This window comes from Mobula birostris, chromosome 6 (assembly GCF_030028105.1).
Source record: "Mobula birostris isolate sMobBir1 chromosome 6, sMobBir1.hap1, whole genome shotgun sequence".
Taxonomy (NCBI): domain Eukaryota; kingdom Metazoa; phylum Chordata; class Chondrichthyes; order Myliobatiformes; family Myliobatidae; genus Mobula; species Mobula birostris.
This window is the reverse complement of record NC_092375.1, coordinates 54074601-54089803: the sequence shown is the minus strand read 5'-3', so window position 1 is coordinate 54089803 and position 15203 is coordinate 54074601. Positions and strand designations below refer to the sequence as shown.

Here is a 15203-nt window from a genome sequence, read left to right as displayed (position 1 = left end):
TAGTTAATGTGCATTTTGCAGACGTACACATTCATATGGTTAAATGTAGTTCAGGTGCCCTACAGTAGGATCAGTCTGAACATTTTAAATCTGTGGCTAGTAACATCTTTATTTGGAATTTAATGCCAGTGTTTTCAATATATTAGAAGTTCTTAGAAAGCCACTTACTCCTCAGAATATTTTAAATTGTTAATTGATACCAAATAGTTTTTAATCAGATCAATGGCTAAGCTTCACTATTTCGTATCATTGGAAAAAATCCCACTACATTGGCTTTTCAAGAAAGTATTCTGAAGTAAAAATCAAAAGATGATGTTTTTCAAGGTAGAGTTAGCTTATTTCCCCTTCAGACAGCTTTGAAGAAACTTTTAGTGTCTTGTTTGCTATGAATATTTTTATCCCTATTCAGCTGAAATTTCAATAACTTATTTATACAAATTTTTTTAAACTTGGTGCTTGTAAAACTAAGTTATACAGAAGTACTTCAAACCAGCCTGCAAACAGAATCCATAACTCTTTAATTCCGAAAAATGCGTGTTTTTCCAGGTCTACTTTCACATAGGTAACTGTATATTTTCATCCATACTCTGCAACCAGGTTTACAGTACATTATAATTTGCACATAAAATTTTTGAGTTCTACTAATATTTATAGATTTAAAGTGAAGACATGGCTATGGTATTTTCTTCCCGTAATGAAGGCGAGCGTGAACTCATTTAAAAAGTTAAGTTTTATCCTGCACGTTCAGGATTAGAGAAAGGAAAATCACGTGCAATAAAAATGTGCTTGTGTGATTCAACAATTCAACAGTCAGTGCCAGTACCCTCTGACACGTGCTATTGAAAATGCACCTGTGGATCCCAGTTGCAAAATCACCATTCTCTAATCTGAAAGGATTTAAGGAATTCATTCCGTAAAAAAAAATACTGGCTGGATATTGTTCTCATTAGCAATAATTTGCATTCCACTTAACCATAGTTTTTCATAGAATTTATATTGACAGACTGTAAATATGAGCCTGTACACTGCATCTGGAACTTGTATAAACAGTTTAACAACTGTTTAATGCCTTAATCAATTACTGTGGAAAATTATTGATGATTGCATTGTCCAGTCCAGAAGATATAGGTTAGAATATGTTGTCAATCTCAAGTCAGGTTAAAAGAAAAAGTCAAAAGAAGAAAATATTGAGTTAGTTACTAGTGAGAAAAGAAACAAGACTGTTTGATAATACAGGTTTCCCCCGCCATCCGAAGGTACAGCATCCTATGAAACGGTTCGTAAGCCGAAATGTCGTAAAGCGAAGAAGCAATTACCATTTATTTATATGGGAAAATTTTGTGAGCGTTCGCAGACCCAAAAATAACCTACCAAGTCATGCCAAACAACACATAAAACCTAAAATAACAGGAACACATAGTACAAGCAGGAATGATATGATAAATGCACAGCCAATACTTTTCCACAATCATTACTGCATTGCTCTCTGTAGCGAAAATCGCACGCAAGCGCCGTCAGCAGAAACTCTCACGCAAGCGCTCTCAGCAGAAACACGCGCAAGCGCTCTCCAGTAACCTTTAAGCTATGAAGCTGCCAAATCATACCAAATAACACGTAAAAATACACAGCCTATATAAAGTAGAAATAATGTATGTACAGTGTAGTATCACTTATGGGAATCATGAAGACAGCTTGCCGAGCACACTGGTGTGTTAGACTTGTCGCAGGCTGGGGTGGTGCAGTGGCCCCCACCCTCCGGGCCGCCGACCCGATACACTGCCGCGAAGAACGCAGAGGTCCAGTGGTAGCCGGGAGGTACACAGCACATCTTTAAGAAAAAACCGAAACAAACATGCTAATTAATTAGGTGCTGCCCGTAATTGTCGGCCCAGATCAGTGCCGATTTCCGATTGCATCGTCTCTGATCTGGGCCGACAATTACATGTCGGCGGCTCCTAATTAATTAGCATGTTTATTTCGGGTTTTTTCTTAAAGATGTGCTGTGTGCCTCCCGGCTACCTTTGCATTCTCCGCGAATCGGTATCTGTCCGTGGCCTGGGGTTTGGGGTGGTGGGACACTGGGGTGTCATCTCGTCGCCTGTTTCCATTAGAGCAGGCAGCTCATCTTCTTCTATCTCTGCCTGCCTCGATGTCGAAGGTCAAGGTTCGTCGTCTGCTGTGGCTGATGTGGAAGGCTTGCTTGACTGCTGAGCCTCGCGCATTTTTCTATCACACAGTTCAAACCATCCTGCAAATATCCCCTAAACCGACGTACCCTTTCAAAATTAAAGTCGTACTTTATCATTACTCATTCGGTTTCCATTGTTATCCTTTTTTCTTCTAATTGCATCAGCTCTTCATCTGTCAGTTCTTGGTCATGGGATGCCAAAACCTCTTCAACATCATGTTCGTCAGCTTCCACAAGTCAAACTCATGTTGTCCTTAGTTCGTTCACCACGATCAAAACGCTTAATTATGTCTAGTTTTACCGTAAGTGTAACACCCTTACGAGCTCTTTCAGGCTTTTCCAATACCATAGAACTCATCTTGCAAACGGCTGCTCACAGGCACGTGTTAAAGCAAAGCAGTTCCGAATCCGGGGGAGAGCGGCTGCTCGGGGCGCTCTGCCTTTTATCGCGCACTGATTTTTTCACGCGCTGATTTTTTCGCATGCTGATTTTTTCGCGCACTGATTTTTTATTGCGCGCTGAAATTTTTTTTCTTAACAGTGAAAACACCTTCTGAAAGCGAAAACAGGGTACTAATGTAGGTCTTTCGTAACAGTGAGGTTTCGTAAAGTGAACGTTCGAAAAGTGGGGGACACCTGTAGTTAAGACCTATCGCAACTTAAAACAATGTTCTTCTGGAATAGATGAGGCCCAAACCTAATTTGGTGTGTATAATTAAGATTGAACACAGCACTTTCATGTTGTACTTACATTTGAACAAATCAATATTCATCTCTCAGGAGAGTATCTTTCATAGACTGACCAGTTGCTCATTGAAAGCATTGGACAATTATTCCATTTAAAATGTCAAAACATGAACAGATGAGCTTTAAGATTTTCCTTCCCATACCTCAGTAATTGCTTCTGTAAAACAGGTAGATTAGGCGCGTGTGCAATCCTTTGGCGAGCTTTAAGACTGTCAGAAGAGAACAACCAACTTCTGTCATTTGAACATGGTGCATCCACCAGCACCTAAGAGAATGATAAATAATTTTATTGGAAAAAATTGTACAAGCCCAGATGACAAAATGCTATTTTATTCAAAATGCCCTTCTTTTCCCACTCCAGAGATCAACTGGAAGGCGAACTATCCAAGAATCACGCCTTAACCAACAGCTCTAAAATTAAATATTCTGTTATTTGTTCACTGTTTATGAGGTTTTGCAGTGCACAAATTCTCTGTACTGTATACCTAACAGTAACTGTACTTCAAAGGATAATTCAAGGTTTTAAAAAACAGCTAAAAATAAGTATACTGTAGAATTGGTATCATTGCACTCCGCAACCTTCACAAAATATGGTAATATAAACTGATAATCAGAAAACTGAGAGGTGAAAGAGGCTGTACAGTGAAGTCCTCAATTTTTATATCTTTGCATTCCAACGTGTCCTAGGATTAAATGCACCAGACTTCTCAAAAGGTGAATATAGTGACCTAGTTAGAAAACAACTTCTCAAGCGAAGTTGACCACCAAAGGAAAGCAAGACAAATCTGTTAATGTAACACTGATATATTCTAAGATCTACTTGTGAGCCAAGACATTTGGGAAACTCATTATTTAGTTAACTAAATCACTGACTTGCTCTTGTTGATAGGCTGCCTGTTGGGAAAATTTATTCTCCTGGTAATACTACATGAGAATAGACATTATAAAATTTAATTCCTTATAAATTACAAATGAATAACTGGGAAGAAATCATCTGAAAAAAAGAAAAATTATCATTGAAAGTAAATTTACGATACCCCTTTCCACCATGTCTCTTGTAAAAATGCTGTTCACTTTTCTCAGTTCATCTCCACCGCATCTGTCCTCAGGATGAGGCTTTTCATTCCACAACAACTGAGATGTCTTCTTTATCCAAAGAAAGAGGCTTCCCTTCCTCCATCAACACTCCCCTCATCTGCATTCCCTCCACTTGGCTCACATCTGCCCTAACTTCATCCTTCTGCCGCCACACTAGGGATAGGGTTCCTCTTGTCTTCACCTACCACCCCACCAGCCTCCATGTCCAGCATATAATTCTCTGTAACTTCTGACATCTCCAACAGGACCCCACCACCAAGCACAGTTTTTACCTCCCCTCCACTTTCGGCAGGGATTGTTCCCTATGCGACTCCCCTGTTCACTTGTCCCTCCTAGTACTTAACCTTACAAGTGGAACAAGTGCCACACCTGCCCCTACACCACCTCCCTCACCTCTTTTCGGGGCCACGAATAGTCCTTTCACCAGGTGAGGTGACACTTCACCTACAAATCTGTTGGGGGTTATCTATTGTATTTGGTGTTCCTAGTGGGACCTCCTGTATATCAGTGAGACCCGATGTAGATTGGAAGACTGCTTCGTCGAGCACCTTTGCTCTGCCCACCACAAAAAGCGAGATTTCCCGGTGGTCACCCATTTCAATTCTACTTCCCATTCCAACATATTGGTCCATGGCCTCCTCTACTGAGGCCACACTCAGGTTGCAAGAGCAACACATTATATATTCCACCGGGGTAGCCTCCAGCCCGATGGCATGAAGGTCGATTTCTCGAACTTCCAGGAATTACCCCCTCCCTTTCTTCACCATTCCCCGTTCTTGTTTCCTTCACACCTTCTCTTCATATTTGCCCATCACCTCCCCTGGTCCTCCTCCCCCTTCCCTTTCTTCCATGTTCTTCTGTCCTCACCTATTGGATTCCCTCTTCTCCAGCCCTTAATCTCTTCCACCAACTAATTTCCTAGTTCTTTGCTTCACCCCCTTGACCTGTTCCGGCTTCACCTATCACCTGCCAGCTTGTACTTCCTCCTTCACTCCTCCCACCTTCATGTTCTGGCTTCTTCCCCCTTCCTTTCCAGTCCTGATGAAAGGTCCTGGCTTGAAAGCTCCACTGTTTATTCCCATCATAGATGCTGCCCAACCTGCTGAGCTCCCCCAGCACACTGTGTGTATTGCTCTAGATTTCCAGCACCTGCAGTACCTCGTGTCACTGAAAGTAAATTGTTACTTTTAGGGAAACGACAAAGAAAACCTACAACTCACTTGTATTATATTCATGCTGATTGTCCTTATGCAAGGCACAAAGGTCTAAAACGATATACAATGGATTCTGGTTAATTGGACCATCAGTTACTTGGGGCAGCCACTTACTTGGGGGAACTCTGAAAGAACAAAATCTAATTGAGAAGATAGTCAGGATTCCCTTTGTTTATTTGAGATACTATGCTGCCTAATCTTGAGTATTGTGAACAGTTTTGGGTTCTTCATCCACGAAAAGATATGCTGGCATAGGAGAGGATTCAGAGGAGGTTCACAATGGTGATTCCAGGAATGAAAGTGTTATCATACGGGGAGTGTTTGATGGCTCTGGGTCTGTACGAGCTGGAAGTTAGAAGGATGGTGGGGCGGGGGAATCTCATTAAAACCTTTCAAATGTTGAAAGTCCTAGACCTTTCAACGTGGTGTAGGAAGCAAAGATTTACATTCTTGGACCACTGGGGTATGTTTCGGGGTAAGGATGAATTGTACAAAAGGGACGGGTTGCACCTTAATAAGCGGGGCACCAGCATTCTGGCAGGCAGGTTTGTCTCTGCAACACAGGTGTGTTTAAACTAAGTAGTGGGGGGGAGGGGACGAACTGGAATCATGAGGATGGAGATAAAGGGAAAGTGAGAATAAAAAAAGTTAAGAATGACAGCAGAATCAACAGAGCAGAAAGCTCAAGAAAGGATCGTACAGTATGGCCAAGTGAAATAGGAATTGACATGGGAGGTGAAGGGAGTAATGAATTAAAAGTATTGTATATGAATGCACGGAGTATAAGAAATAAAGCTTGAGGCACAGTTGGAAAATGGTAACTATGATGTTGTGGGAATAACAGAGACATGGCTTCAAGAGGACAGGGCCTGGGAAATGAATATTCAAGGATATACGTCCTATCGAAAGGACAGACTGATGGGCAGAGGGGGTGGGGTGGCTCTGTTGGTGAGGAATGATATTCAGTCCCTTGCAAGGGGGGACATAGAATCAGGAGACGTAGAGTCAGTATGGATAGAACTGAGAACTTCTAAGTGTAGAAAGACCCTAATGGGAGTTATCTACAGGCCCCCAAACAGTAGTCTGGATGTAGGGTGTAAGTTGAATCAAGAGTTAAAATTGGCATGTCGCAAAGGTAATGCTACAGTTGTTATGGGGGACTTCAACATGCAGGTAGACTGGAGGAATCAGGTTGGTACTCGACCCCAAGAAAGGGAGTTTGTGGAGTCCCTCCAAGATGGATTCTTAGAACAGCTTGTACTGGAGCCTACCAGAGAGAACGCAACTCTAGATTTAGTGTTGTGCAATGAACTGGATTTGATCAGGGACCTCGAGGTAAAGGAGCCATTAGGTGACCATAATATGATAAGTTTTAATCTACAATTTGAGAGGGAGAAGGGAAACTTGTAAGTGTCAGTATTACGGTTGAACAAAGGGAACTATGGTGCTATGAGGGAGGAGCTGGCCAAAGTTCAATGGAACAATACCCTAGCAGGGATGACAGTGGAACAGCAATGGCAAGCATTTCTGGGAATAATACGGAAGGTGCAGGATCAGTTCGTTCCAAAGAGGAAGAAAGATCCTAAGGGGAGTAAGGGGAGGCTGTGGCTGACAAGGGAAGTAATGGACAGTATAAAAATAAAAGAGAAGTATAACATAGCAAAGACGAGTGGGAAGCCAGAGGATTGGGAAACTTTTAAAGAGCAACAGAAGGTAACTAAAAAGGCAATACGCAGAGAAAAAATGAGGTACGAAGGTAAATTAGCCAAGAATATAAAGAAGGATAGTAAAAGCTTCTTTAGGTATGTGAAAAAGAAAAAAATAGTTAAGACCAAAATTGGGCCCTTGAAGACAGAAGCAGGTGAACTTATCATGGGGAACAAGGAAATGGCAGACAAGTTGAACAGGTGCTTTGGATCTGTCTTCACTAGGGAAGACACAAGCAATCTCCCAGATGTAATAGTGGCCAAAGGACCTCGGGTAATGGATGAATTGAAGGAAATTTATATTTGGCAGAAAATGGTGTTGGATAGGCTATTGGGTCTGAAGGCTGATAAGTCCCCGGGACCTGATGGTCTACATCCCAGGGTACTTAAGGAGGTGGCTTTAGAAATCATGGACGCATTGGTAATCATTTTCCAATGTTCTACAGATTCAGGATCAGTTCCTGTGGATTGGAGGGTGGCTAATGTTGTCCCTCTCTTCAAGAAGGGAGGAAGAGAGACAACAGGGAATTATAGACCGGTTAGCCTGACGTCGGTGGTGGGAAAGATGCTGCGGTCAGTTATAAAAGATGAAATTAAAACACATCTGGATAGTAGTAACAGGATCGGTCTGAGTCAGCATGGGTTTATGAGGGGGAAGTCATGCTTGACTAATCTTCTGGAATATTTTGAGGATGTAACTATGAAAATGGACAAGGGAGAGCCAGTGGATGTAGTGTACCTGGACTTTCAGAAAGCCTTTGATAAAGTCCCACATAGGAGATTAGTGGGCAAAATTAGGGCACATGGTATTGGGGGCAGAGTACTGACATGGATTGAAAATTGGCTGGCTGACAGAAAACAAAGAGTAGCGACTAACGGGTCCCTTTCGGAATGGCAGGTGGTGACCAGTGGGGTACCGCAGGGTTCAGTGCTGGGACTGCAGCTGTTTACAATATGTATTAATGATTTAGATGAGGGAATTAAAAGTAACATTAGGAAATTTGCCGATGACACAAAGCTGGGTGGCAGTGTGAAATGTGAGGAGGAGAATGCAGGGTGACTTGGACAGGCTGGGTGAGTGGGCAGATGCATGGCAAATGCAGTTTAATGTGGATAACTGTGAGGTTATCCACTTTGGTGGTAAGAACAGGAAGGCAGATTATTATCTAAATGGAGTCAAGTTAGGAAAAGGGGAAGCACAACAAAATCTAGGTGATCTTGTACATCAGTCACTGAAAGCAAGCATGCAAGTACAGCAGGCAGTGAAGAAAGCTAATAGCATGCTGGCCTTCATAACAAGGGGAGTTGAGTATAAGAGCAAAGAGGTCCTTCTGCAGCTGTACAGAGCCCTGGTGAGCCCACACCTGGAGTACTGTATGCAGTTTTGGTCTCCAAATTTGAGGAAGGACATTTTTGCTATTGAGGAAGTGCAGCGTAGATTCACAAGGTTAATTCCCGGGATGGCAGGACTGTCATATGTCGAAAGATTGGAGCGACTGGGCTTGTATACTCTGGAATTTAGAAGGCTGAGAGGGGATCTTATTGAAACATATAAGATCGTTAAGGGATTGGACACGCTGGAGGCAGAAAGCATGTTCCCGCTGATGGGTGAGCCCAGAACCAGAGGCCACAGTTTAAGAATTAGGGGTAGGCCATTTAGAACGGAATTGAGGAAAAACTTTTTCACCCAGAGAGTGGTGGATACATGGAATGCTCTGCCCCAGAAGGCTGTGGAGGCTAAGTCTCTGGATGCTTTCAAGAAAGAGATGGATAGAGCTCTTAAAGACAGTGGAATCAAAGGTTATGGGGATAAGGCAGGAACTGGATACTGATTGTGGATGATCAGCCATGATCACAGTGAATAGTAGTGCTGGCTCGAAGGGCCGAATGGCCTACTCCTGCACCTATTGTCTATTGACCGAGTAGATATGGAAAGGTCATTTCCCATGGTGGGGGTGTCTAGGACAAGAGGGCATAGCCTCAGGATAGAGGGGCATCCATTTAAAACATTGTGCAGAGAAATCTCTTTAGCCAGAGGGTGGTGAATTTGTGAAATCTGTTACCAGAGGCAGCTGTGGAGACAAGGTCGTTGAGTGTATTTAAGGCAGAGATTGATAGGGGTTCTTGATTGGACATGGCATCAAAGTTTATCGGAAGAAGGCCAGGAACTGGTGTTGAGGAGGAGTTAGAAAAAAGGATCAGCCATAATTGAATGGCAGAGCAGACTCAATGGGCCAAATGGCCTAATTCTGCTCCTATGTCTTATGGTCCTAATTGGGACAAGAGACTGCTGCTGAACAGTTTCAGTCGTGTGCATTTGTATAGCCATTAGACACTACACGGTGTTTAGATTGAACAGTTTTTAAAGTGTCAGTTATGTGTGCTTATGTTATGATATCCATTTAGGCTGATGGACACCGACTCAAAAAGCAACAATTTTTGATAATTTTGTTTTATTACTTTGACTTCACAAAGTGATGAAGTTCACATCTGAACTTGAGCTAGCGACTACACAGGATGCCAGGAAATTTATTGTTGGATTACAACTCTCATGCAACAAAGGCAGTCCATTATCTGTTTAGGTCATTGTGCTGATTTTGTTCATTTACAGTTAATCAAAAGAACATGGTGGTGTACACTGGATGAATTCCTCCATCAAAAACTATCAGGAACTAATAGACAGTTTTAGATTACTGTAGTAGCACTGGTAGTCTAATTCGTTCTGTATTTCATTTAAGTACATAATTTGTTACTTAATTAAATAGTAGTTTGTCTTTATTATACTGTACCTTTTTAACTATTTTCATGAAACCTCGGCTAATTGGAGCAGCTGTTTAATTGGGCCAACGTGTGCTGGTCCCAATGTGTTCCATTTAACCAGAATCCATTGTATATGCAGACTAACATAGGCTGATTTCACCTGAATGGAAATTTTTAGTTAAAGCTTGCATCTTAATACCCCCATGTGGCTTGTGTCAGTACTACATGGATGTTCCAAAATTCAAGAACACAATAGAAGCATAACCAGAAACACAAGAGATTCTGCAGGTGCGGGAAATCTTGAACAACACACTGAAAATGCTGGAGGAACTCAGCAGGCCAGGCAGCATCTAAAGAGAGAAATAAACTGTTGATGTTTCTGGCCAAGACTTCCTGATGAACGGCCTCTTCCTGAAATGTCAACTATTTTCCTCCGTTGATGTTACCCGGGCTGCTGCCATTTGTGTGAGAAGTAGAAACAGAACCAGGCCACCTGTCTGCACCGAAATTCAAAAGAAATTTCCACGTATCTTTTAAATGACCAACCCGTTGAAACTCTACACCCACAATAGAGACAAGGCAGAATTAATCACTCTATTTATAAACGGACAAGGGTGTAGCACTTCATCCCATTTGAATGATGTCACCTAATTCCAAATGTAATTATTTCAGTTTTAAATGAGACATTATTGAACCTCTATTAAAGATACGATAGGAATTTAAAGGAGTTCTAGATTGCCACACAAAAGCAAGCAAAGTTTTACAGAGCTGCAACATTACCTCGTGGCCCTTTACAACAATCTGATGACTAATCAAAACCAACCATACAGCTTCTTAACCCCCTATTAACTTGCAGGGCAACTTTGAGAATCACAGGACGTGAACCCGAGATGTTACTCCACGCTGCAAAGAACCATGACATTCACCCTGTACTCTGTCTTCAAGTCCATCCTTTCAAAGTGTATCATTTCACATTTTTCTGGATTAAATTTATCTCCAGGTACTGAGGACCAGTGCTGGACTGTGCACCGATACCTTCGGCAGGCTAAGGTACCCACCTTCTTCAAGCAGGCTTCAGTTATACCAGTGCCCAAGGAGAATGCAGTAGCACTTACATCCACTGTGATGAAATGTTTTGAGAGGCTGGTGATGAAACTGTCATTGTCTATAAGGAGTTTGTATGTTCTCCCGGAGACTGCGTGGGTTTTCTGTGGGCGCTCCGGTTTCCTCCCACAGTCCAAAGACATACTGGTTGGTAGGTTAATTGGTCATTGTAAATTATCTTATGATTAGGCTTGGGTTAAATTGGGGGTTGCTAGGTGGCATGGCTCAAAGGGCCAGAAGGGCCTATTCTGTGCTGTATATAAATAAATAAATACAAATAAACTATCATCCTTTCAAAACTAATCAACAAGCTCCAAGACCTAGATCTCAATACCTCTTTGTTCAGCTAGATCCTCAATTTCCTCTCTCGCAGACCTCAGTCAGTTCAGATTGACAACAATATCTCCTCCACAATCACCATCAGCACGGGTGCACCAGAAGGCTGTGTGCTTAGCCCCCCTGCTCTACTTGCTTTATACTTATGACTGTGAGGCAAAGTACAGTTCCAATGCCATAGTTAAATTTGCTGACGGCACTGGTTGGCCAAATTAAAGGTGGTGATAAAACAGCATAGAAGACGGAAGATTGAAAATCTGGCTGAGTGGTGCCACAACAACAACCTCTCACTCAGTGTCAGTGACACCAAAGAGCTAATTACTTACGACAGGAGGAGGAAACTGGAGGTCCATGGGCCAGTCTTCATCAAGGGATTAGAGGTGGAGGGGGTCAGGAATGTTAAATTCCTTGGTGTTATCATTTTAGAGGATTGCCCTGAGTCCAGCACATAAGCATCATTACAAAGAAGGCACAGCAGTGACTCTACTTTCTTAGAAGTTTGAAGATTCGGCATATCATCTGAAATTTTTGACAAACTTCTATAAATACATAGTGGAGAGTATACTGACTGGTTAAATCACTGCCCGGTAAGGAAGCACCAATGCTCTTGAACAGAAAAGCCTTTAAGAAGTAGTGGATACAGCCCAGTTCAGCATGTGTAAAGCCTTCTCATTGAGCACGTCTACAAGAAGTAGAATGCAGGAAAGCAGCATTCAACATCAAGGACGCCCACCATCCAGGCACGCTATCTTCTTGTACAAGAGCTTCAGGTCCCACACCACCAGGCTTAGGAACATTTATTACACCTCAACCACTGTGCTCTTGAAACAGTGGGGGTAACTTCATTTAACTATTCCACAACATATGGACTCACCTTCAAGAACTCTGCAGCTTACTTTCTTGATATTATTTATTTATTATTTGGTTCATTTTGCACAATTTGTTGTTTTTTGTATACTGATTGTTCCTTCTGTCTTTGTTGAGATTGGTTTTTCATTGATTTCATTGTTACTTTGTATTTACTATGAATGCCTGCAAGAAAATGCATCTCAGGGTAGTATATGGTGACATATATACGTACTTAGCTAATACATGTACTTTGAATCTTATCCTACTTCTCAGACTAGCTCTGCATCCTATCAACGTGCTGTTGTAACCTACAACAACCTTCTACAATATCTACATCACCATCAAGCTTCATGTCATCTGTAAAATTACTAAATAGCCCTCCACCCCATCTAAGTCATTTATAAAAACACCACTGGGCACCAACCTCCAGGCAGAATACACTCCATCTATTACCATCCTCTGCCTTCTGTAGTTCTAGTCAATTCTGAATCCATGCAGCAAAGTTTCTCTCGATCCTATGCCACCTGACTTTCTGAGTGAGCCTACCAAGGGGAATATTGCTGATTAAATGTGGCTCTCTCCACATCACACTTTGTTTTTGGAATGCAATTATCTTGACATCACTCCTTTAGAATCTGTTACACTTTCTATGGGTATTGGGGAGCTTTCCACAAAGAGGGCGATAGTTAATATTAAATCTTTTTTATTCTTTTTGAGAGCAGTCGTCGTAACAGCAATAGCATGTGGTAAAAATCTGAAGGATAAATTATGGGATGTACTCACTGCAGGTCTATCCAGCAGAGATTATGAAAAAATAATTGTCAGGTTGTATGATACATGTAGCATCTTAATTGTACATATTGAGGGAAATAATAGTAACGCAGAAGAGTGTCTAAGTGTGTAAGTATTCCCATCAGGCTATAAGCTAAGTTCAATCGCTAGGTTGAAAAGATGATATAGAGTAAAAGTGCTTTGAAGAAAACAACCATAAAGATGAGATCTAAAATGAGAATGTTCCTACTGTAACAATAAGACATAGCATAACATGCTGCAAGATAGATTATGATGAATTTCACTGAACATAGTTAAATGAAATGTATTTCAATTAAAAGTTGCTATATTTCGTAACAACATTCTGTTTCAAAACATTAAACTTCACTAAGTAAACAACCTACTGCCTCATTCCTACAAATTCTCCTTACACGACCTAGTTTGCAACTAATCATGTTTCACTAATATAAGAAACTGGTAAAATTGAATAGAAAATTCAAAAGCATTTCAGTAAAGCATTCTACCTGGAAACGTCTGAATCGACTTACAAAAGTGACCTTTCGAGTCACTCGCAGTCATGTCTATTAGAAAATTAATGGAGCCATCAAAATGGATTCTAAATTTGCATATGCTATCTGCAGTTAACTGCCCATGTAGAAAATGTCTGTGACAGTATGCAGAAATATTTATTTTAAAAGAAAAATGTCAAATCCACCATATCATTGAGGCTCCAAGAAAGATCAAGAATAATACTGACATTTTCCATTGAAACATGTTGAAAAATATACTGAAAGTTATACTTCATATATAGACATAAAAGATAAAATATTTTAATGTTTACCTACAAGTTTGCAACCTACAAAAATGTTTGGTATGAAATAAGAATAATCTATACCTGCTGTCCAATCATATTTAATGAAATGCAAGTACCACTAACTATACTGTTTTAGTATAAAGTTCATCCTTTAAATTGGGCAAAATTAAGGAATAAATTGGCCTCAACATCCAGCAACTGCAAAGGGGTAGTTACAGATTGAATCCAGAAGTGGTTTTCCAGTGGAAGCTTTGAAATATTGTTAATTTGCCACAAGATTCAGCGTTCATACAAAAAAACCCGTTAGATATCGATTAGACACACTAGAAAATGCAAAGGCACATTTATTAAGTATAAATAATTTTTTTAATGGTGGGAAAGCTCTGAATTATTGATCATCACCTTACCAGCAGTGATAATTTAAGGAATTATTATTGGCAGTTATAATTTGACAAATAAATTGAAAATAAAAATTATTATTTTCTTTTACTTGCTGCTTTTTAATTTTCTTGAACTCAAGCATCCTCCAACCCCATTAATTCTGTAACATGAAAATATGTTCAATTTATGCTTCTTGATCTAGACCAATGTGATATCTCAACAAAGTTTCATCAGGATGATTAGTGGAAGAGGCACCCTACTCCAAGCCAATTAATAAAGGCCCTAGATTCCCTCTGGAAGGCACCACGCTATTTGAGGTTCCTAACAAAGACGAGTTTTCACGCCATCACAAGAGACTCATGGCAGCTCTAATCACGAGGAACAATGAGCCACATTTGCTTTTCACTGACCAAAAACGGGACAACAACCTCAATGTAACTTGTATTCATTGCATAAAATTTATACATTACACGTGGAAAAATAAACTGCATTATGGAGAGTTAGACATGCATTCACAGGTCCAACAGAATCGCCACAGCCCGAAACATTGACTGTGTATTTCCCTCCATAGATGTTGCCTGACCTGCTGAGTTCCTCCAGTATTTTGTATAAATAGAACACGATGCTTGAAGGAGGTCATGAAGTACTAAGGCAATCTCAGATGTCCTCAGCGATGTCACAATCCTGACCATCTTCAAGAAAGAGAGATCAAATGGAAATGACAGATCACCTTGATGTCAACTACAGAAAATAAATCCATCGAGATGCCTTTCAGGTCACCAGGGACCATAATTCTCTATGTATTGCCTTCTTTGATCTTACAAGGGCTTCATCCCTGCTAATAACCATTCTGGGTAATTCTTCTGAGTTATGTTTACTCCCCAAATATGTCACCACTTTACTTAAGCTCAACAACAATAATAAGGTGTTAATACACAGTGTTAGCCTCAGCACAAACTGGACTGGGGTTAAGAGAGAACATCAAAGGGTGGCCTCAAAACTTCTTTCTGCAATTGCTTATTAGGCACTAACAGGCCCCCACCAAGCAAATGGATGGACAGAAAGCCAACTAACCTCATTGACACTAACCCAGAACCAAGAACATCTTAATTTCAGTCACCTAACAATACGGCTGCAATAAATGCTCTAATAAAAAAAAATTGGATGTTCAGGCAATCTTCAGCATGTTTACCAAAGATATTGGAAAATAAAAATGCCACTTAATACTAAGACGA

At 40.8% G+C, this 15203-nt stretch overlaps 1 pseudogene; it reads right to left on the bottom strand.

Moving 5' to 3' along the window:
• Positions 1 to 15203, bottom strand: part of LOC140198688 (tRNA (cytosine(34)-C(5))-methyltransferase, mitochondrial-like) — a 158976-nt pseudogene that overhangs the window by 13694 nt on the left and 130079 nt on the right.